Source organism: Neopsephotus bourkii, unplaced genomic scaffold (genome assembly GCF_033783945.1).
Source record: "Neopsephotus bourkii isolate Nb327-2 ecotype Australia unplaced genomic scaffold, CSIRO-AGI_Nbou_v1 NB_908, whole genome shotgun sequence".
Taxonomy (NCBI): domain Eukaryota; kingdom Metazoa; phylum Chordata; class Aves; order Psittaciformes; family Psittacidae; genus Neopsephotus; species Neopsephotus bourkii.
In genome coordinates this window covers 3,935,663-3,960,178 of record NW_026901402.1, presented here as the reverse complement: position 1 = coordinate 3,960,178, position 24,516 = coordinate 3,935,663, and the positions used below count along the sequence as shown (strand labels likewise).

General features: G+C 38.8%; 1 long non-coding RNA gene across 2 annotated transcripts; it reads left to right on the top strand.

The window, feature by feature from the left end:
• The first annotated feature begins 2,478 nt into the window (after positions 1–2,478).
• Positions 2,479–22,581, top strand: LOC133214601 (uncharacterized). 2 transcript variants are annotated; one of them, XR_009726172.1, is made up of 3 exons: positions 2,479–3,001; positions 12,292–12,370; positions 22,490–22,581. It is a non-coding gene; the product is annotated as an uncharacterized LOC133214601 (long non-coding RNA). The 2 variants fall into 2 exon arrangements; XR_009726171.1 differs by lacking the exon at positions 22,490–22,581 and adding an exon at positions 16,940–17,053.
• Positions 22,582–24,516: the final 1,935 nt, after the last annotated feature.

Below are 24,516 nucleotides of genomic sequence, written 5' to 3'. Positions count from 1 at the left end.
TAAATAGCTTCACTGTTAGAGTCTGGGGTCCTTAGTCCTCACACTTTTCATGCTGGTTCATTATTCATCACAAAAATTGCTTTATTGATCAAAGAAATTGTTTGTTGAGTAAAACACTACTCAAATTATTGAGTAGTATATTAGAATTTGTTCATATTGTTTAATTTTTTTGTGTGATTAGGTCCCCAATATTCATGATCTGGGTTTTGATAGGACAACTGGAACTATTTTTAGCAAGATGGCAGAGAAGGATGAATACCAAATGCTACATAATTAAAGATATTGCCATACAGATAAATGCAAAGTATTTTCATTTTCCTTTTGATACCCCAGCCTGCCTCAAATCCTTCAAGAAAGAATGGTTAGGAGGTTGCAAAGGTGACATGAAGCAAAGACTAAAAAAGAGTTCTGAAATTTTATTCTCCAAAGACCTGTGACATTTTGGGCAGCTGCTGAAATACCTGTTGTGGTTCTTGCCCAGTCACACAGTATATTCTTTCTTGATCTGGAATTTCTGACTATACATTTGGGGGTCTCTGTTGTAACAGGGAGCAGGCCAAAGCATTTGTGTATCCCTACAAGCAGCATCACAGACAGCAACAGTCAATATCATAATGCTTTTTAAATAACCAGCCAGAGTCAACACTGCAAGCATCACCTGCCAATACATTTCTGTTGATGTCAGGGAATTTTTTACTGTTCTCTGGATATGGTTATTATTCACACTAGGACATTTTTGGCCCACCTGAAGAACCCTAGGCACATGTGTGTTAACAACAGCATAATGAGAAGTGATATTTTAAATAAATTCATAACTTTTAAGACCAAAGGGAGTGTAGGGTTATATGGACTGATTTCCTATGCATTAAAAACCATAATGTTTTTCCCATAAAATTCCCTTTTTTGAGCTTAGTCACTCGTGTGTGGACAAGCATATTCTTCATAACTCCTTTTTTCATGGTTTTACTAGCCACATTTCCAAATCTAGGCTGATATTTTTTTAATATCTAATTTTGTCATCTACAGTTGGACATCAAAACACATAAAATGTCATCTTCTTCAGTCATTACCAAGTGTTGAAACCAAGCAGGACAGTACTTGCAGAGCAAAACAGATGGTGCAGATGACCCTGCATCTGTCCCGTACACATTTTGGGGATGACTACTTTGGACTAGCTCTATGTATGTTGAATGAATGTGCCCTGGGACTCACAGCACCTGATGTGTGCTTCTCCACCACATGTTCTGTGTTTGTTTTATTTTATGTAAAAGCGAGGCCAGTCTTGTGCTCAGAGATTTTCCCATAATATAAGGCAAAGTATAGTAAATGCAAATGATTTACTTCAAAAACACACTCCTGAAGTGAAGGAGAGGGAGGGTGGTTGAAGTAATGAGATTTAAGACCAGTATTCATCAGTATGAGCCTGTAAAAGACCTTGAGAACAGAAGAAAACCAAACAGGTTGCAAATTACGTAATGCCTGAGCATCCTGTCAGGTCTGCATTAGTATAATTGGGTTGGAGCATAGAGTTTAATGGCTGACAATTGTTTAGGTATGACCCCAAACAACATGTGCAATGAAAACACAAGGGAAAAGTGAGTTATCCTACTGCTGGTGTGAGCATTTTACTTTTCTAGTGTTAGATCATCTGCTTGTTTTTCAACCATGCAAAAGACTTTAACAACAAAACTGAACAGAGTTGGTTGTAGGAATCCATAATCAATATTCAGCAACTGTTTTTAAACCCTGTACTTCTGAATGAGAGTATCCAGCTCAAATTTTTAAAAAGGAGGACTTATTCATGGAAATGTCTCAGAACATGGACAAGCAATTAGGTTAACTTTTGCCAAAGTCAACAGAATGAAAGGAACATCTTCCAAAACCAGATAACCACACAAATAACAGCAAAGCCAGAGAGCTGCTTCAGTGGGAAAATGTATGTTTAGCTGCAAATGACTTATATCAGAGGATACTAGATTCCCTGACAATCTGTATATTCCCAACTGAGGTGAACTAAATAGTCTGTCAGAGCTACTCTACTGACAGAAATTGTATTAAACTATCCTTAGTGCTACAAGTAAAATGTTATACTCTCCCCTCCTTAAGGGTTTGGATGCAAAATTGAGTTAAGGGGGTGAAGCAAGTTGTCAGCCAGTGGATGATAACCATAACTGCTCATAAATGTCTGTATCAGTTTTAGTCAGTTTTATTTGCAATGTAGCGGGCCTTAATCTAAACTTCAGAGAAAGAGGCCAAATTATATTAATGTTCATTTGGTCAGGCTAAGATCAGAAATTCACTGCAGTGTGTTCTGCAGGCAGTAAAGCCTCTTTAATGCTGTGTTCTGCATGCTCCCTTGTTGTGGAGGAAAAATTCCTCCTGAATACCAAAATAGTTGTGCTGTATAGCTGCTGAAAAAGCTTATTCCCACGGGATGGGAAAAGGTTAAACTTTGTTGCTAATAATCCAAAGTTAAAAGGCCTGGCAACAGTGTAAAAATCAATAAGAAGCAGGAATGCCTGTGCAAAGCAGGTAGGTGACCCCTGAGCTGGAGAAAAGGCATTTGGGTTGCCCACAGCCGGCACGCAGGCTTGGAGAGGGTGGGATTTCAGCACAACATCTGTTTGCTCACAAGAAATGCCAGTAACGTTTTGGGAAAGTCTCTTCTCTTGTGCAAGAAACTGCAGGAAAACAGAAGAGACACAGTGTTTGGAAGAGACAGACATGGCTGATGTGACATTTGTGGGGGATGCATCCTAATCCCTGTGGAGGCTGCAGCACGTGCCAGAGAGAGCTGCAGGCCCAGACAGGCAACTGGTGGAAGCGGGTGAGAAAACAGCCAGCCGAAGCAGGAGCACAGCAACCTGCAGCTGAGGAGCCTGAGGAAAAGTGCTGCCATCAGACTCTTGCCTGTCTGGGACTGTTTTCTCCCTCCAAACCAAAGAAAGGCAGTGTGTTTTCAGATACGTAACATCACAGCACCTGATATCACCCCCAAAGGGTGTGCAAACAAGCCCTGCATGAGTGCTACAGGAACAGATGTTACTGCAGCAGCACATCTCCAAGCAGAAGTAGGAGGCAGGTTCCTGCCTTAGCACTCACGAGCTCTATTTCTCTGTACTAGTTGCTCTTATTTGTCACTTTGTCCTCTAGAATTTGTATCCCATGTGTTTATATGATTTTCCTAAAATAAGAACAAAACAGTGCACTAATGTCAGAACTACAAACACATGTGTGTTTGTTTTCTTTTGTAAATTTTATTTATAGCGTGAAATTTGGCACTTGCAAGTATTTGAGTTCTCTGATACCAATGCCTAGTTTAAAATTTGCCTGTAAACTTTGTACTTTCTTTCAACTTTTACTTGTAGCTAGGAGACAAATCAATTTTTACACTCAAAGGCTAAAGTAAAAACAACCAAAAAACCACCATGTCATCTTGATAGGAAACTATTAATTCTTGTATTATTTTCTCATTCAAAGGAAAAAAGAAGGAAATTAATCCCTTCCTCCCAATAAAAGATATTGGGCAGCTTAAAAAAAAGTGAAATATTTATTAAAAAACATATCAAAAGAAAGTTTCAACTCTTCAGTAGTTATTCTCAGTTTCTTTTGTTTAAAACCATGCAATAAATTCATTTTACTCAAATTTTGACAGTCTCCCTTTATTGAATGTTGGTATAGTATTTCTCATATCTTTTAGACATTTTTCTGACAACATTAAATTTATAATGTAGGTAAATCAAAAGACAATTCTTTTCTCAGACCTTTATGTTGTAGAATAAAATTGGTCATCAATCAAGTTAACTAGCTACCTTTATTTGAGCTAGTTCAATTGCTGGACTCATTACGAAAATACGTAGAGTAAGGAAACAGGGCTGCCCTGCCTGCTATACCCTTGTACTTCCTCTCACCAGCTGGGAAATTGAAAGTGAGCTCCACATGTAGATTACAAAAAATAGTAAGGAAAAAAAAAAAAAAAAAAAAAAGCTTAAAAAGAAAAATCCCTGTGGGATAAAAACTTAGAAGGTGAGGCTCAAATGAGATGAAGGCCAGCCCATAGACAGTAATCATACTGATTTTCAGTGGTATTTTCACTGTAAAACAGTTGCTTAAGTCTTCTGTAGCCTGCAAGATCAATTGCTAGATCAGAGCAGTGCATAAAAGAAGATTAATTGCAGCTGGTGCTGCAGCTTGGGGAGCAGCACAGGAAGGATAGGCATGTTGAAAGCAGCCCTGGAGCTTCCTATTGCAAGGTTCACAGACAGGAAGGTCTGTCCTGATGCTCGTCCTTCACTCCTGGTGGCCTTTGCCTGTGCCAGAACAAGTCAGTTCTGCCAGTACGCTGTGCTGCTGTTGCTGGCACACAGTGTGGCCCTGATGGTAAGGAGTGATGCTGCTTCCTTCACTTGCTGTGGGTCACATCCCCACACTGCATCACATGATGACTTCCTATTTCCCATTAAGGTCGCAATTTTTAAGCTACAAAGAAAAGGCTACATAGGCGTATGCTAACCCTGGCCTCTAGACAGTTACGCTCCTTCTCTCTGCCTCTCAGCTAAAGCTCCCTATTTCTGGACGTAGGCGGAAGCATTTTGAGCCCTGATGGTTCAGAGGTAACTCAATTGAATGTTCTTAAGCAAAAGCAAACTCTTGAGGTCTTTTAGTTCAGCTAGTTGCCTATACATAAACATTCAGAAAATCAAACACAAAACTCTTAACACCTCATAATCGCTTCCCCTTATCCTTCCAGCACTTGAAAGCCCCAAATCTGGGTTGTATGGAAGGAAAGGACAGTGTTGACAGAAGTGCATCAAAGAAACAGCTGTACCAAGAAGGGGACATCATAGTATGCTGATTTTATTGCAGCAGAATTAAAAGTAAACAGGTGGAAATGCTCCAGGACAGCTGAGAACCCACCCCTAAGGAAATATCTGGGCTGGAGGGCAGGCTCTCAAGAAAAGGTAAGGAAGGCAAAACACCTGGGCTGAGATGTTCACAAGCAAGTCTGACCTTGGTGAGATGGGAAGTGTTATAGGAAAAGCAAGCAGGTCAAAAGAAAAGGAAATGTTATGTGTGTCTCATGTATTCATTTTATTATAAATGTAGTTACCATGGCAGCTGCAAGTAGTTTTGGGGTTTAGGCTTCTCTACAGACATACAGGCATCTTTTGAACTTCCCTCTTTTTTGAATGCCATATCTGTCTCTAGGAGGACAGGTGGAAAGCTAACTCATGTTTCCTTCCACGAGCAATATATTAGTAATGAGAACAACAGTAACAAAAGTAGTATAAAATCTCCCTAGAAGCATGATAGTATTTTTATCTTTTCTTCCAGAACATCCAACCCAGCCCTCCCACTTCAGCCCTACAGATTTCATGAGGAACAGACTGGTTTCTACATAGTTTCTGCTATATTCCCTCCTCATGTTGGTCTTCTAACTCATTTTTAGAGTAAGAAGAGAAATCCATCAGCATTCATTCATATCTCTAGTCACATCATTTAACTATTTCGCTCACCCAACAGCCCTCTTCTTCACACTCCTCTTTGAACTCAGGACCTTCTAACATGGTTTGAGCTGACCTGGAGAAAAACGATGGATGGGGTGTAACTCCCATACTGAGCTATGCCTGTTTGAGCCCAGCTGCCCACAGGCAAGACTAAGGTTTCATAACGAGGCACCCAATCACTCTGGCCAACAGAAGGTTATGGCTATAAGATGAACTCCAAACTTAAAACTTAACAAGAATCACTGGTACTTACTTACCCCTAAAGAATCTAGCTTCTAGAATAAAATCAAAGAATTGCAGTCTTAGCTGCTTTTATCTGAGTGTAAGTTGAGAGAGTAGAGAAAGAGAAGTAATATGTGACAGAGTCTGCTTTCTTTTGTGTTACATCTAAACTGACTCAGGATAATACAATAAACAAGATAACAAGACGAAAGTGAGCTTGAGAGGGCTTCTTTTCCATTCCCTGGTCCCAAAGGAGACTCAATTACTTCTAAACCATTCTTGAAAGATGCTGGACAAATCTGATCTTTACTATGGATGCCTGGCTATTCTCAATGCACCTATGGTTTCTAAGTAACTGTAGAGGGTTCTAGGCTATTAAAAGCAAAGAACAAAATAGGAAAGTCAGAATATACTAAGGTCAGTTCAAAGTAGTCAAGTATTTTATTTGCTAAGGATTACACTTAATTTTCATTATATTTTCAATTGGTTTATTTATTAACTCATATGGTGTATTAAAAGCCATGGAGTAACCCTTGCCTTATGCTGAATCATACCTTTTCAGGGCTTACCCTGTTCTTCCCAGGAAAAAAAAACCCAACAAAACCACTTTTCAGCAAAGTCAACTCAAGTAAGCACTACTCATTCTCTTCAAAGATTCTTTTTTGAGTCACTTTATTTACTCACTTTACAGATTAAAAACCTTTCATAACTTACATTAACAGAAGAGTGGGCACTGTGGTAAAAGGCAGTTTGGAGTAAAAAATAAATGAGCAGTGGATGAAACTACTGCAAGCCACTGTGTCCCAAAAGGGCAGCCTAAACAAATGTGTGGGTTTACAGCATCTTAGAAACTGGACACTAACTCCTAGGTGAGCTTGTACTAAGTAGAAGAAAGATGAATAACTCCACTTTCAAAGCCACGGTTTTGCAGGGAGCACACTGTCTTTCTCCTCCTGAGTGGGAAAAATGCGTATCTGGCACTATTAAGAGTTTCCTGTCTACACTACTGAGTGCTAATTTCTCTTACACACACCCTCTTAATACACACACCGTCAGAATCCAGCCACTAATAAATAACTGTAAATTGGTAACGTTAATTGCTGAGGACTCGGGCGTTGTAGTTCTCATCATGCTTAAAGGAAAAGAAAAAACAAAAAAAGTAAATTAACTCTCCTGGGGTCTCCCCTCCCCAGTCAAGAATGTCAAGTTTTCAGGAAAAGGAAGCATGGCATTTGCAGACTCAATTAAATTCAAGCAGTTAGAATTCCTCATCAGCCCCTTTGGATTTGGAGAAATACCCAGTGTTATTTTACAGTATACTGGAGATAAGAACCTAAATGTAGCTCAAGGGTAAATGAAGCTAGAAAGCTGGTAGTGCTGTATATTGTGTGGGCTTTCTGTGTCACACCAAATGATTTACAGCTGTTGCATGAGGCATACATGCTTACTGCATTGTCTTTTCGTGACCAGAATATTCTTGCTTCACAGCTTTGCAGCCCGCAAAGTATTTCCACATGTTTGAAAAAAGGAGGTCAGATATCCTGTGGAGTTCTGCTCCTCTGCTCTTCTAACTGCAGTTCTGGGTTCATGGTCACCTAAAGACACTTGTATTACATTGGCTGTACATATATTAATGTGATAATTATGATGTAAGGTCATTTTTGCCTTTTTCTGAACAACTGTCTAAATCTCATTCTTCCTCATCTTTATGTTTCCCTCCTCTCTCTGGATAAGTTCATTAAAGACAAAAAGTTTTGAGTTCTTATTCCTCCCATGGAGAAAAGTTAGACAGTTCCTTTAATGAAAACAACCACTGCATGGATGCTACAAAGTCTCAGCTTCCATAAGGAAAAGAAATGTGACAAGCATTATTTCAGCAGCATTGGCATCAGGCCAACAATAATAAGTCTGCAGTTCCCAGTGACCTCTCAGTGTGCTCCAAACTAAGATTATTTCATATTATCCCTCTCTCTATGTATCCTTGACAAACAATGCAAAGGAAAGGCAGAGATTTAACTTTGGGAAAGGCCTTGTATATCAAAAGTGAAACAAAGGCTACTTATCTAATATCTGCTTCACAGGCTTCTGATAGAATTGACATTTGGAAGATGGGGTAAAGAAGGGGGCAGAAGATGTGGGCTGGTGTATGAATATTACCTGTAATTTTGGAACTTTTTACCGCCTTCAATCTGTTCCTGGAGTGTTTGGAAGTGTTCCGTGGATGTTGTGAGTGATCTGTGCATTTTTTATTAAACACTTGTTGCATGGCTTTCTTTGTCGGCAAACAGCTAGATCAATCATATAAGCTATCTCCTCCATATCTATGTTTCTATTGACTGTGGGTTTTTTTTTTTTTTCCTTTGGAGAAGATACCTGAGCCATGATTTCAAATGGGGAAGAATTATGCTGAAAAATGCTTTAGAAAAACTAAAATGCTAATGTGCAAGGAAAATCCCCCTTCTGGCAGAGTGAAGGATCCATGAACAATACTAAACACATGAGAAAACCCTGCATTATTCTGTCAACTTTGCACAAAACAGGTACTAACTTTTTGAAAACAAAATGCAATATTTTTCATAAATGTAGATGAACACGATGTTTCATCATGTTTCTTGGGCTTGTCTTCCTCTGTGTCTGCTAAGATGTAGCAGACACAACCCAGTGTCGCTGTTGTCCCAGTCATTGTTGCACCATGTTATTCATTGAGCACAGGAGTGGGATCTCTCAGAATTATGTGACTGATCTCACAGATACCCCTGCATTGCTCAGCCACTGCTCTTTTCCACTATAAAGGGTGTCCCTCTGTCTGTTTTTCCCTCTGCTCCTTCACTGAGCTCACAAACATGCATCCACACCCTGCCATCCAGAACTCAGCCATACTGGGAAGCATGGCTGTTCCCAGTGGGTTGGGATGTCAGGGACCCCATTGGGAGACCATGCTTATGAGTGACCAATCAACAGTAAGGGATACCATGGATGGGATGCACGAACTTTGTGTGTGCTGGAGTCTCACTGAACAGTGCATGGTGGCATGCTAGCACCTGCACGAGGCTCTTGAACCTGGTCACGATGACCCTGAAGCAGAAGCAAACAGACAACCCAATTATATAGCAAAGAAGCACGAGGTGCCAGCAGAACGGCTTGACAAAAGTATTCTCCTTCCTGTGGGATAGGAATGAATATCTGTATGTATCAGTTGCACCATAGGTAAATATATTTGGCATCACAGAAAACTCTTTCCAAAGAGGATTCGAGTGCCATGCAAGTCACAGTAAACACTGGCTGGGGAAGCAAGGCATCCTAATGAGAAGCATCTCCAGTTAACCTTTCAACAAGTACCTAATGCAAGTAAGTCTTTAAATATAGTGTGTAGCCACCTTCTCCAGAGCAAACACAAAGCTTTGTGACAGAGTATCATGAATGTGGATGGCAAGAAGATAGTGGACTTCCCAGATGAGAAAAAATGCACTTCAAAATAAGAGCATCTTACAAAATTTGAACATTTCTATTATTTTAAATGGGGGCATATTTTTCATTAAAATATCTCCAGTCTTAAACTATCTCTAATAATCATTTTGTGTTTATTTTTAAATAAGAAAACATCAACTAGGTGAAATGGCTGTCCTTGATGTCTTCATCCTAGTCCATATCCTCCCTGTATCGGCCAGCTCAGAAAGCCAGCAGCTGCTTAATGAAAAGGAAATGAAATTTTCCTGTTAGCAGCTTCCTTCAATTCAGGGAAATGGGGACAAGCACTGAATCTGCCTCCAGTATTCTCAGGGCTTCTTGTATATTAAAAGTATTTTATTGGAGCGTGGTTAAATCTGGCTGTTAGTAGATGGGTGAAACAATAATTTTGTCTGTGTGGTTGGACTTTAATATATTCTTTTTGGCTGTTTTAGAAGTTTCTTGATATTCTTGTGTCTATTGTTAGTTGTAAAGAGGCAGGAAAAGGGTGCATTTGTTGAAGTTCAGCCACTACAGAAATAAATTAGAAGGCTAAGTGATTGAAAGCATCAAGTTTTTGGAGTATACATTTACATTTCAGAAAAAAAAACCCTCTCAATACTAGGATGAGACCTTTGATAATAAACTTTTAATAATTCAATTTAACTACATATCAACGATAGTTTGAGACCATTTGTAACAGAAAAAAATATTAACATTGCCATTTAATTGAAGAAGTGTATAAGAGAAAAATTAAACCTAAAGCAAACGAAATGGGAGGTTTTGTGGTTTTTTCTTTTAGATCTTGGATAATTAAGAATAAAATTGCACAGATTTATGCAATCAGGTCTTGTTTGGATCTCACTGAGGAAAATCTTACCAGCTTTCAAACAACTCATTTCCTTCCTATCCTGGGTTTAAGCAGTCCAGCTTAAATTTGAGTCATGACCCTGAATACCTCTGCAAAAATGCAGTGATGGAATATTTCATTCAAACTCCTTGAAGTTACTATGCATTTACTTCAGATCAAATGAGACCAAGATCTCTAATGATAATTAAAGTCCATTGATAATGGAAAGTTCATTAATAATATGATGTTGTGATTACACCAGCCATGGCAGTCTAGCCCTTAATATAACTAAAATGTGAGTCACAAAAGAAATGAAGCATGGCTCAGTTACATATTTTAATGTAAATTCTGCTTTATGTCTGCTCACTGGAAATACATTTTGGATCTGGAGTTTGTTAAAAGATGATCCTTGTCCACAACCATTTAGTCTAATGACAAATGAGCTCCAGAAATGGTAGTCACATATAGGGAAGAGGAGATGATAATTTGGTTTTAAAGTGCTTCCTTCTCTACAGTTATTTAATAATCTTTCAGACAACTCTCCATGTTTTCAGATTGCACATGAAATACGATCAACTCATCCTGTAACGTTTTCAATGGTAACATTTTAGATAAACTAAAATATTTTCTCTGTTAAAATCTTTCTCAATCCAATTTTCCTGCCCCTGTAATTATCTTCAAAAATCTTTATTCTGAAGGACTGCGCCCTTATACATATTTCACCCATTAACTATATTGTCTTTATCCTTGCTGACATTGTGGCTTCAGGCTGTGCTAAGGGCCTGCATAATCTTGTTTTCTGAGGCTTCTGCCTTCTCTGTGAATGACAGGAGGAAAGGGGAAGCCAGGTGATATCCAGAATTTCTTCGAAGATTAAAGCTCTAGAAAGTGTGCGGTAATCCAGCAGCTGTTACTTTGGTCCTGGAGCTGTGAAACTGTGCTGCTGTTGTGCCATCTGCCAGATAGCCCAGGAGGAGGGGAGGCTGCTCCTTTGCCAGGTGGTGTGATTAAGGTTGTCTCTGTGTTTGTGTTTGTATGCAGTGGGGAAAAAACTGATTGCACACTTTGTGCTTGGGCAATGCCATGTGCGATGTGTCAAGAGAATGTGGGTCACTTTACCTGCTTGCATCTGGACAAAGCACAGGGCGCAAATAAGAAAAGCAAAAGGCTGCACAGCTATTAACATACAAATAACATCTATGCTTCATGTGCAATTCACACAGAAATCACACACCATTCTAATTTTATACTGGCGGGTGGCCCAAGCATGATTAATTCACCACTGAGCTTTAAGGGACTTTTGGTTTGCTCAGCAGGCGTGATACAGACCACTACAACCCCAGGAAATATTCAGTCTCTGAGGGAGGCAAGAGGTCTTCATACAGGTCACCAAGCTTCAACCAACGAAGATCTGTGGTGATTTCTGTACCTATTAATGTCTTTTTTCTGTATTAATACAGAGAATAAATACAGAGAATAAATATTTTTTCTGTTTCACTAAAGTCTGTCAGCACACTCTGCCCATATGTGCAGTGACTTTGTTTTCTCGTGTAGGTGCAAATCTTTTGGGTTGAATCTGGCAGTAACTGTATACTCTGATTCATGCAATGAATGGGTACTTCAAAGAATGTAGGGTATCTTGTATGAAGGTGCGCTTATATAGGGCGTGCGATGCTCTTAAAAACTGGGGAGAGTTCATGCCCCCCAAAATTGCCATCTGGACAAGAGGTATTAACGTACTCAAGTTAGGAGCACATTCACAAAGAAAGAACTGACACCAGATTTAATTTTGAAAGTGTCTTTCACAGAAACCTTTATTTATCAGCAGGCAGAATATGTAGCTTCCACCAGGAACTCACCCAAGATGTACAGATTTGGTTTAATTTCTCAATAGTTCTTGAAGTTGCTAGTTTAAAGTTGCTGAGCCATGTCCATAAAGTTGTGATTATCAGTGGATTCTGCAGTTTGTATCATCAGCAGCACCTGCATACAGTAGACAGTGAACTGATTTCTACAAGGCAACAGAGATTAAAAGTCTGGGTTGTGGCAAGTGAAGGTGGGAAGTGTCCTCACATATCTGTAGGTTGACATGGGTAGGTGGCAGCTCTGTGTTGCTTTATTGCAAAAGCAAACAATAAAATAAGGCAAGGCCTAATTTGCAGGGTTTTGCTGGCCTAATTTGAAGTTTTTTTGCTTCTCTACCTGTTCTTAGGGGAACTGCCAGTGCTCTGTTCACACACTGAGTCACTGTTTTCCTATGTGCAGCCATACACTTGTACTGATGAATTGAGGTTTGACAGACCAGCTCCTCCTGCAGACAAGTACTCTTCTTACAGCCTATCAGGTGAGTAGGCTGGATCCTAACTTCCTCTTGCCATTTGCTGTCTGGCATCACTCAGGAAGGGGCAAAGAGCAGGATAAAATAGGAGGTCGTCCCCCTTTAGTGGTTGATAGTCTGAACAATCTGGCCTTACACTTAAGGAAACACAAGGTACTCAGTTGAATGCCATTTTGATGTTTCTGAATAGCGTCTCTCTGGAGATGAAATTGCAATCATCACCAGAGCTGCAGATTAGCAACTGGTAGAAAAAATAAGCATATCATTAAGCATGCACACTCCCTTGTTATCTCACTGCTTCTCATTTAATCCTTGTCTGCAAACAGAAGAAGGGAATCCCTGCACGGCTACACTGCTGGGTTTGCTTATAATCAGGTGTCAAAGCCTGACTTACTTAGACCTTTTGTTCGGCTGCAGTCCCTACTGGATTTTTTTCCCTAAGATTTGTGCTTTCACCCCTGTATAATAACATAACAAACAGCTCTTTGTCTCTTTAGGTTTGTTCATATAACTTGTATTAATATATTGACAATGTCATAAAAGAGGCATACAAAGAATCCTCTTGTCTTCCTCAGCTACAGCAAAAGCAGTGACAATTATTGCTGATGTGTAGCACAATCTGAGACTCCAGTGTAAAAGTAAAAAAAGTGCAATTTTGAAGCTCAGCTGTAGAAACACAATAAATATCAGTTTAGACTTATGAGGATTTGCTTCATGTTTAGTAAAGCCTTTTTTATTAGGGCATTTATCAGATGGTCTGGTGCTTAAAATGAATATTTTCAAAGGTATTTGAATACAGCAGTGATGACTTCTTGAAAAACTAAACAAAACCTAATTGACTTCCAGTAAGTTTTTTGCTGCTTGTAAAAATAGTATATTTCAATGTTTCACACACTCTTATTGAAAACATCCTGTTGATATTAAATGTGATTTTTTAACTTATTTTGTGTGTGGAGATTTCAGTCTGGATTCTAAGGACAGTTACATGCTTTAAAACTTCCAGAGTTGTATTGTGCTGCTAGCCAAAATTCAGGGTCCTTTCTTTACACTGCTGTAAGTAAGAAGAAAGAAATTAAGATAGAGCCACCTCCTAGTACTTTCTGCTCACAAGGAATGTAGGAACCTGTCTCCTTGGGAGGACATGAGTTTTCAGTGTAACACAAGATGTTCCTTCTACCATATGATGAAGAAACTTTCTCTTCTCTCCCCTTGTTGCTTTCAATCATATTCTAGCCTTGTCCAGGTTTTGCCTGAATCTTCCTTTCTCATATCTTTACTGTACTTCTCACTATAACACGTAAGTACATCTGCTTGATCATACTCAGTAAAGTTATCTTTCCAAATAGGTCAAATTTCTAAGTATATTCACATATGCCTTTCAGTTCTGGTGGTGTTGTACTCTTGTATTTTTGTCTGAGAAAATACTGTGGCTTCTCAGGAGGAACCTAAATCAGAGACTACTGTTAATATCAATTCCAATCTGCCACACTGTAGCACTTGGTAGGGAAAAGTTCTGTAAAACTGGCTAGAAAAGTGTCCATGTCGGGGAAAAAAGAAAAAAAAAAAAAAAAGACTTGACAGCTAGGCCTTCTAGGCCTTAATAAATCAAAGGCAGTAGTGTTGACATGTAATAGTTCATGTTCCCTTTTAATGAGGGAACCTGGAATTCAGTTGTTTGGAGCTCTGTTTCTGGTTCTGCTGTAGACTCACAACCCAGGACAGTTTCCACAAGCACTGAAAGACCTAAGTAGTATTTACTGGCATCTAAAACATATCGTGAAACACAGTCACAGCTTTGAAATGCTTTCAGATCCACAAACTGAACTTTTGTCCAAACAAGAATAAAAATGTAAGGAGTAAAAGTCAGTAAAATATTGATTTTACTGAAACCAGAGGGAAGATTTTCCTTGAACTTGTAGGGCTAAAACTTACCCCTTCATTGCTTTTACAGCTGAGGATGAGAACAGAATTTGGCCAATAATGGTGAGGTATGTGAAGAGCTTAAGGGAGTCAGCAGCCTTCAGGTTGGTTTGTTTGTTTCATGAGACGTTTTTGGGTTTTTTTTGGTCTTTGGATTTTTTTTTTTTCCTGAAACAAATTCTTTGAAACTTCATCTGGAAAGAGTTTCTCTCAATTGTCATTTGACATGAGTTCATTTAAGTAGCTTCAGCTGGAAAAAACCTACCAGGCGTAATCCACAAACCTTGTGAACCTTTGTGTTTTTATCTAATTGGCAAGATGTTTGGACCAAATGGAGGCGTTTGCAGCTGATGCTGCTCCATGAAGTAGAGTTGAATATCTGCTGGCTTAAGGTCCCATTGACCTGCCACATGCCATCAAGTGTCAGGACTTGATGCAACTTCCAAGATATAGTGAGAGTTTCTTCAATTGCTTTCACTGACATTGTAGCTTCCCAGGCAGCACTTAGATATTTCCTGAGCAAGATGAGTCTCCTATGTGAGCAGAAGTCGCATTCACTTTCTGAGACTGCAGGGAGCCCAGAAACTGGGATCCTGACAGCATTTTAAGGGAAAACACCTGTTATTTTTGATTAGTACGTCAGCCCTCAGAGCTCCACTTTATTTAATTCCTTTTGGCAACCAACAGAAATTGCAAAGTTAAAAAGAGGGGAAATCAACACAACATTTCTGCAAATCTATTGACTGATTAGCACGGGTAAATAAGTTGCAAAGTGAACTTGAGCTTCAGGGAGGACATGTTTGCCTCTTACACTTCATAATTCAAACTGAAAGTTGTGGTGCATAGGATTTTTTACTGAAGCAGAGATAAGAATTTAATCTTTATATTTTTAACAGCCTTTCTGAAAACAAGAACAGGTTGCCCAGATATGTCCTGGTGTCTCATTTCTTGGAGTTATTCAAAATGAGACTGGACATAGTCCTAAGCAACCTGCCTTAGCTGACCCTGTTAGACAATCTCCAGAAACCCCCTCCAATCCCAACTATTCTATGATTCAATGATCCCTAAGCACTGCTTGAAAAGGGAAAAAATGAAATTACAGTGGTTTAAAATAATGAAAACAAAGATCCTGAGTGTTTTTTTTTTTTTTTGACACGGCAATTACTGAAGCAAGAAAGTAGTTGGTGGGCCAGACTATGTAATATTTAATATTCCAAATATAGACTGACAGCCATTACCTGAGTCAGAGCTAGCCTGTGCTCTGCTAGTGTATATAGAAGGCTTCAGTGATGATTTCCTTACATCATAATGCCAAATAAGCCTCTCTATCAAACAGCTTCTTCAGACATGGTTTCTTGTTGTCATTAATAGTACGTATCTCTTAAGAGCCTAACCACATGAAGAATTTAATGCTCTCATTGAACCCAGAGCACACTCAGGTCACAAGTTCTTTTCAGCAGTTTTGTAATGTTTTAGCACATTGTTAATGCCCTGTTATTAATGATAACCTTGTGCTCTAAGTCCCAATATGATCTTGGATGGTTTGTTCAGCATTTGTAAAAACATAATAAATGGAAATGGATGCTTGGCAGGGAGAGCTCTGTCAACAATGCAGCGTTGACTTGTAACATCAAATAACATTTCCATTTCCTTAGAGAGGTTTTGGGGCTTGTTACTAGCAAGCTGTTCTTTTAAACTCTTTTTATTTCTCCTCCAGTTTTGTCAGTGAGAAAAGTTATCACAAAAGAATATGGGTTGTCATTTTTTATACTAGGTTTTATGCTTTGGTATAATGTTTCTATTATGTCTCATTTCAAATGTATGATTTGTTCCTTTAACATTCTGGGGGAAGATGCAGTCAGCTTGAAGGTAAAAAGTTATCACCAGGAAAATATAACTCATCAAAGGGTGTATGTGCCCACAAAATAAGTAATTCTTATTCATCTTATTCTGAAATTCATCTTTCTCAGCTCAAGTGTCAGAGGTTGGTTGCATGGCATTATATTGATCTTGGAGAGAAAAAAGTGACCATTTCAGCTCAAACTAGACATCTAATCAGGTTACAGAAAGCAATTTTGGAGATGATTCTTCCTCTCCAGTGACTAGCTTAGACATGGACATTAAGTGTGTTAAGTTGAATGGAGTAAACCCCACCCATGGAGACTAAAACAATAATTTTAACCACTCTCAGAATTTCATACCAAAACAAGATCCATCTTTTCATGATTGTTATCCCAATTATAGAATTTCAGAAAATTTTAAACTGGAAGGGGCTTCTGGATGTTCTCTGGTTCAATTAGCTGTTCTCACAGCAAGGCCAACACCAAAGTCAAATCAGGTTTTGTATAAAGACCAAGAGGGGTGTTATTAAGATAAACAAAATAACAGGTACTAACAGGAATTTCCTTCCCTTTCCCCTTTCTCTTCCTCTTCTTTTTTCCCCTTTCCCTTCTTCCTCCCCTTCCCTCTTGCCTCTTCCTTTTTTTCTTTTTGCTTTCTTTTTCCCTTTCCCTTTTCCTTTCCCCTTCCCTCTCTTTTTCTCTCCACTTCCCTTCCTTATGGATGTTTTGGTTAATTCTGTTCAGACTATCACAGTGCAAACTTGTTTTAAAAGATTGCAAAAGTTACAAAGAAGACAAAAATATTTCAATCTAGAAAACTAGAAGTAGGAAAGGGACAGCTAGGAAGAACGCACAAACCTGTCTATCTATGGGAGAAGTGGCTGGATGCAAGTGTGACCAGCACTACTGGTAGAATAAAAAAACTCAAACTGGCCAGGAGCAGAGATGATAAAGTGAAAGAACTCATCATTTCAAGAGGAGAGGAAAGGGAATGGGTGCAGCTGCAGTGCACTAAGAAATTACATACTTTCAGTCAGAACCCTATGCACAGTATGGCAAAAATTTTCGACTTTTTATGAGAAAAATGTCTGAGCAGTATACATCTACACTGTATCTGGTTTTGCTACTGTTGTTATTACAGATCTGAAAAAATCTCAGGCTTGAATCATTGCCTTGTTGTCCTAGGTGCTGTACCCATAGGACGTTAATGAGTGTTCTGGTAAGCTTACTAGCTAAGTGTAATACAAGAGACAACACAACTGAATAGAGGGAATTCTAAGAAAAAAAACCCACACCATTATACCAGGCAGTAGTTCCAACATACCAGAAAGTTGTCAGTTGCCCAAGTTTGTTTGATTTTTTAAGGCATCAGGAAAACAAAACAGGCAAAGGAAAAGAAAAGGCAAAGGAAAAGAAGAATTGAAGTTTAAGAATACAAATATCAAATATGAGGGAAAACATCAGAAAAAGCGAAGTTATTTTTCAGAATATAACAAGGGTGAGGTTCGTATCGCAAGCCAAGTAGAATGAGACTTAATTGCAAATAAGATTCAAGGTTAGGGATGCAGCAGAAAATGCACAAGAAATTAAGCCTCCTTTATGTTTGTTGCAATAAACAAGGAGAAGGTACTGAAGACATTCTGAAAGAGCAACGTCATGCTGAAAAAGGTAGGCTAACTAATACACAATATTGTATAATACTTTCACCTGTCTGAATGAAAACATCTGCACTTGAGAAATATTCAGTAGTTGTAGAAAGAAAAAGAATAAAATGCAATTGAAAATACTTGGTATATTGTTTTTAGTCTAGAAAGTACCTGGTATGCTGTCCTTTAATCAAATATATGTGATTATCTAATGTAAGGTTTGTTGGGATGCATGTTCATTGCTTTTATGGTCTGAAAAATTTGTTTTGTATTTTTTTTTTTAAATGACTAAAAGCAAACATAAGTCAGGTTTTACACTTCATATTGTACTGTGTGTTGAACAAGATGCTCTTAAGACTGAGATAGGCAACGGATGATATAAAGGGAAAAGGACAAACTGAGGAAATTTTACACCTCAAACTCTTAATGCTAGATTGTTTCAGTTGCTGCGAATGTGAACTCTGCTTTAGTAACAAGGACATCGGACATACATCAAACTAATCCATATATGCTCATTACATATCAGACCAGCATTTCCCTTGGAGATCTTTTGCTCAAACCTGAGTAAAGTTTAATATTCTTTGCTAGTGAAACTAAAATACATCCTAGCACCAAGCAACATAGTGACAGGCAGAAAAGGAGAGGTACTTAATCTGGTGCAGATATGTCATTAGCCTGATTATAGCCATGGAGTTTTTGGGATGATTTTCCAGGAATAGCAAATGTTAGAACTGGAAAAATAAAAATATTTGAAGTCCAATGACAAAATGCTCTAAACTTAGTCATAGGAGCACACAAGCATAAACAATGTCATAAATATGTACTTACTTTTTAATAAGACTTTGAGATTCTGAAATGGATGACAATCCTATATTGGGTAACTGCAATGCTAAAGTTTTGGTTCCTCCCCCAAAGATCCCAAGGAACGGAGCAACCATGCGTCATGCTAATGCTGTCTTCCTAAAGACAAAGCATTTTTACATTTCTATTCTGAGAAAGTTTAGAATTATATTCTGTGCTCTAGAAGCTTGGGGCTACAATGCTGGAAGGGAGGACAGCCAAAGCTAAACTGTTGTCCTGGGTTTAGCAGTAGCAGTCAGTTTTTCTCCTTCTTGGTAGCTGGTGGAGCACTGTGTTTTGACTTTCAGCCTGGGGACAGTGCTGATAACACCGATGTTTTCAGTTGTTGCTAAGTAATTTTTACCCTGACCAAGGACTTTGTGAGCCTTTTGCTCTGCCAGAGAGGAGGGGAAGCCGGGAGGAAGCAGAGACAGGACACCTGACCAACACTAACCAAAGAGGTATTCCATGCCACAGCACATCATGCCCAGGATGTAACTGGGAGTTACCTGGAAGGATGGGGGGTCTTCTGAGAGGACTCGTTTTTTGGGGGGTGGTATCGTATTCTCTTCCCTTGTTATTTTCTCTTATCACTATTGTCATTGGTAGTAGCGGTGGTGATTTGTGTTGTACATCAGTTGCTGGACTGTTCTTGTCTCAACCCGTGGGAGTTGCATTCTTTCAATTTTGCTCCCCATCCGTCCGGGCCCGGAGAAGCAGAGAGCCCCTGGGGGTGGGGGGGAGTAACATGCAGGCCTCCACTGCCTCCTGCCCGGCACCAGTGCACGAGCTGTCTGGCTGGGTTTAAACCACGAGAACTGTAAACAAAATAGGGGTGCAGACAAAGTAAAGCCCAAAGCCCGAGGAAAGGCAGCTGACAGTGAAGAGGGACTGTGGTGCCCAGAAACTGGGACAATATGGTGCAATGTCTGTATGGCAGAATGGGTGACCCACACCCCAGTGTTTTGGTCCTCCAGCAGAGCAGGAAGGCTTGCTCCCAGCTAAGGATGTTTCTCTTTGGAGGCATATGAGTGAAACTTATACTTCGTAGCTTGTAAATCTAAAGGGAGAGGCGAGATCTCTGAATTTAATGAGTTTGAGACCCAGGGAATGCATAAAAACAAAAACGTTGCCATTAAACAGCATCTTCAAAGATATAATTTTATCTGTTTCTTGGAGAATCAAGTATAAAGAATAAAGAAAGGAAGGATTCCATCCACACAGAAACATGCAATTGCATGGAGACTGGGTAGAATATTCTGCCTTAAATTATCAGTTGGAAAATCAGTTGAAGCGTATGGACTGAAATAGAGTTAGCCATTTAGCTTCTTTTTGGCATAGTAAAATTGTGATTTCCTATGGATAATGTCAGCTAGAAGGGTAATTATCTGAGTTAAATATCGTCTAATGGAAGCTTTCTGTAGGGTAAGAATACTGATGTGGGTATGAAAAGCTGGCTTCCTTTTCCCTATATGATTTCTTATGTTCTGCTCATTAATGATCCAGTCTTGCAGAGTGTACATACCCATCCCCCCATCCCATCTCTGCATCTCACAGCTTCAAGGAGACTTGAATACTACATCTAGATCTTGGAGTGACTTAATGATGAAAATAAGCTGAATGCTGGTATCCTATCTCTATTTTATTCTGGTTTCTAATGTTTACATTACTAGACAAACCCACTAAAAATAACATCAATATTTCTGTGCAGCTGGAGATGAAATTTAGCATTGGCTGGGCTTTGCATGTGCCAGGATGCTCTATGCTATCACTTTTGTAGAACTGCTACAAAGTGAGAGAGACTACACTAAACTATTTTTCATTCTTAAACCATTCCTGCTAAAGTAAGCAACAATCAAATGGTTATAATGATATTGACCTACTTGTGAAGTGCTTTGGGATATGTATTTTTATTCAAATGCTGTGTTGTTATTATTTTCATTCCAATTTAATTGCATTCTGTCATGTGCAAAACTTTTAAAACATCTATCTCCTCAGCGTAACATCTCCCCACTTTTTCTCTGCAGAAAAGCACTTGAATGTTGTAAAGGCAGAACAAAATTTTTTCAGTCACTTCTGAGTCAGAAAATAATAAAATGTACTCATGGTAAATCAAAGGTTCATTTTTTTCCTCATTGCTAAATCTAACTGTGATCATATGGATTGGAAAGAGAAAGAGAAAAATCTTGTGAAAATTGACTTGGGAATAATTCCCATTATGATGAAACACCTTTGCTTTAGCTCAGCAAGGGGAAACCAAGGTTATAGGTGCTCTATCACATCAGCTAAAATCCAAGTGGAATCTCTTCTATACACTTTCTGTGTCCTACATGATAATCAGAGTTAGCTGGTTTTCATTAATTAGGGGTTTGGGCAAGGACTGGAGTTTGCTCTTGGAACAATTTACACAAAAGACACAGTAAATTACTCATATTTATAATTCTCCAAGGCCCGAAGCCCTGTCTAAACATAGTTTGTGTTGCTTTAAATATGCAGGTTAATTTAAAGTAGTAAAACTAAATTCATATCCCGTCTTCCACTTTTCAAACTCAGCTATAATGATATAGAATGATTATATCAAGATACTTGATTCCAGTGCAGAAATGTGCAGAAAGGGAAATTGTCCTGGGTTTAGCAGTAGCAGTCATTTTTCTCTTTCTTGGTAGCTGGTGCAGTGCTGTGTTTTGACTTTTGGGCTGGGAACAGAGCTGGTAACAATGACGTTTTGGTTTGGCCAAGAACTTTGTGAGCCTCATGTTCTGCCAGGGAGGAAGGGAAGCTGGGAGGAAGCAGACAGGACACCTGACCAGCGCTAACCAAAGAGGTATTCCATACCACAGCACATCATGCCCAGAAGGTAACGGAGAGTTACCCGGAAGGACACGGGGTCTTCTAAGTCAGACTCGTTTTTCGGTGAATGGTATTGTATTCTCTTCCCTTGTTGTTTTCTCTTATCTTTGCTGTCGTTGGTGGTAGCGGTGGTGATTTGTGTTGTACATCGGTTGCTGGACTGCTCTTGTCTCAGCCCATGGGAGTTGCATTCTTTCAATTCTCATCCTCATCCCTCCGGGAGCAGGGAAGGGGGGAGCCCCGGGGGGGAACACGGGCCTCAACTGCTTCCAGGCTGGCACCACTCACTGGGAGTGAGTGCACAAGCTGTCTGACTGGGTTTAAATCACGACAGAAATGAACAGGCTATACTGGTATTATCATACATATAATGGCATGGTCCTACCTACACCAAAGGTTCAAATGGTCTGTGCATAATATGTAAAAATAAATCACATTCTTAACTGAAGCAGTTGAACAGATAGGAAAGCAGTTTTGATAGGAAATCTATTTTAGGCTTGACTTTCTTTTCCTGAATGCTACCCTTAGCAGCAGCAATGGACTGTAGAGGGGATCAAATACAGGACTGCTTCAATAGCATTGGTACTTCTGTTGAATATACCACAGATTTTAAACTTAGGAAACACTTTGAAAAGGTTTAAACAAAATGAGAACATATGTCTCTCCCTTCTTGATCTCCCAAACAGTAAAGGTAGGCTGCTAGTGCTTTCTTTAGGAGCAGAAACAGTTATTCTGGGTTTTTTTTGGAGCTTCTGAGGATATAGTATTTAACTTGCTGACCCATTTCAGCCACCCCACGACAAGTTCAATAATGTGAGGAGCTGTGATCTTTTCACAGCACACAAGGTACCACTGTAAATTTTTGGAAATTGCATTGCCACTGATCCTTGAAACACCTAAAGAATGTGTGGTACATTTACTGTTTTGATAGATTATGATCAGCCAACATGACCTCCTGCAGACCACAGGTCAGAGAATTTCATCCTTGCCATGATTTTTCTCATTCATCAGTTTCTTTTTCATTGCAGAGCATTGTGAAACAATGAAATAGTTCCAGAAAAGTGATATATTAAGGCAAATCTGAGGCAAGCTGACAACAGAAACACATTCAGATTTACAGGTCTGTGTTCTTATAATCAGACTGAGAGGCCATGTAGTTTGTAAGTTTGTAAAGGTACCACATCTTCCTCCTGTCATTTTTGCCATTTCTGGCTGCAACTGATTCAGTAAAAAGTTGTTGTCTTCAGGGTTGTGATTTTGAATGAAAGGAAATTCTGGTGTACTAGCCTGCACATTCCCATATTTATTTATTTCCCTAATAATCTACTTTATCTTTTTTTTTTTTTTTTAACCTCTGAAATGTGGTGAAAGTCTGCTTCAGGTGTATTTCTTGTCAGAAATCGTTAATAGAAGAGCTGCTCAAATTTTAATGGATAATTGTCGCTTGTCTTGATTCTTTAAACACTTCACATTTTTTCACTGTTTTTCTGAGAATGTCTCTGTTCCTGGTTTTCTATAGAGATACATAATTAATAATTTCTATGACTAATGAAATCAAGTTAATGTGGCTGACTGATAGAACCAGACAGACAAATTCTGATCTTTTCTGTAATGTCTCTATAGACTTTAATGAAATTCCTTGGACTGTGAGAACCGGGAGCAGCCTGCTTCCTGGTTTGTGCTAGTCAAGTGTTTGCCTTCTCAATATGGGGTAGACATTGATTTAACCAACTATTAGGCTTGGTGTTTTGGTCATTGTGTCATCTGTGTTGCTCCTCTGTCCCCCTCTCTAATCTGTTTAATTTACTTTTGTTTTCTTTATTCTGTTCATTTGATTTAACCACTCATCTTTTCTTCATAGTTTCTTCCCCAGCTGCCATGAAATAAGTGCATGGAAATATTGAAGCTGAACACTTTTCTCTTTTTCAAACTTGAAGAAATAGATTAATGGGGTGAAAACATCTGCTTAAAAACTTGCTCTAGCCTTGTTTTCCCTAAACAGATTCACTAACCTGCATCTGTTAATAATAGTCCTGGTTTTCCCATCATGTGTTCTTATATTCCCACCTCTTTTTAACTTGTATACATGCAGGGTTTTCATGCCAAGAGATGGGACTGAATAAGCATTGACTCCAGTTTGTGCAACATGATTTTCTTATTAAAACCCCCAGATTTCATGCAGAACTACTTGATGAGATGGGAGAGGAAAATTCTAAGTCTTGGATAATACTCCCTAAAGCACAGGGACATTTCTTACTGTCTATAATAATCGTATTAAAAGCTTCATGTTACCCATGTAACCAAGATTATATGATCAGTCTTTAAATAAGTTAAAACATCAGGGTACATGTTGTTTTATAATTTCAGATATACCACTGCTTGCAAGATACACATTTTACAAGTACCAAACCCAGCAGCTAAAATGTACAAGATAGCTATCCAAATAACAGCTTTCAGCTGCTTGACCAAAAAATATCATGGTAAAAAATATCTACAAAACAGACATTTTCACTTTACATTTTTAATGTATCCTGCTGCCTGAATGTTGCACATCCTGCGATAGCACTTGCATTGAAATCCACACAATGAAATGTGACGTGTCAGATCAATGAAATGAGCAGCACTTCTCTATGTGTAAATTGAAAAGGCATGCAGAAAGTTTATGCAGAAAGACTTGACAAAACATATAAATTATATTGTTTGGGGTATTTTTTCTGTCACTGATAACAAAAGAGTTGGGTGGGGCACGAAACAGTGATATGCCTTGTTATTTCTTGGTCATTTTTACATCTTGCAATAGTCATTACCAGAAAAAAAAATATAATAGAAAAGATATATAATTTCTTAGAACAGGAAAGGCTTTTGTTTTGCTTTTTTCTGTTTTCCCCATAACCATTTTACTTGTTATCCTTGTTTGCTCCTCTATGGTCTTATTCTCTGTCTAAATTACATGGGAAAATCCATTCTACATATAAATGCCGGATCTGTTTTCATCTGTTAAAGTGAAATCATAATGCCTTTTAATCTATTAAACACATTTGCTTGCAGTTATAAG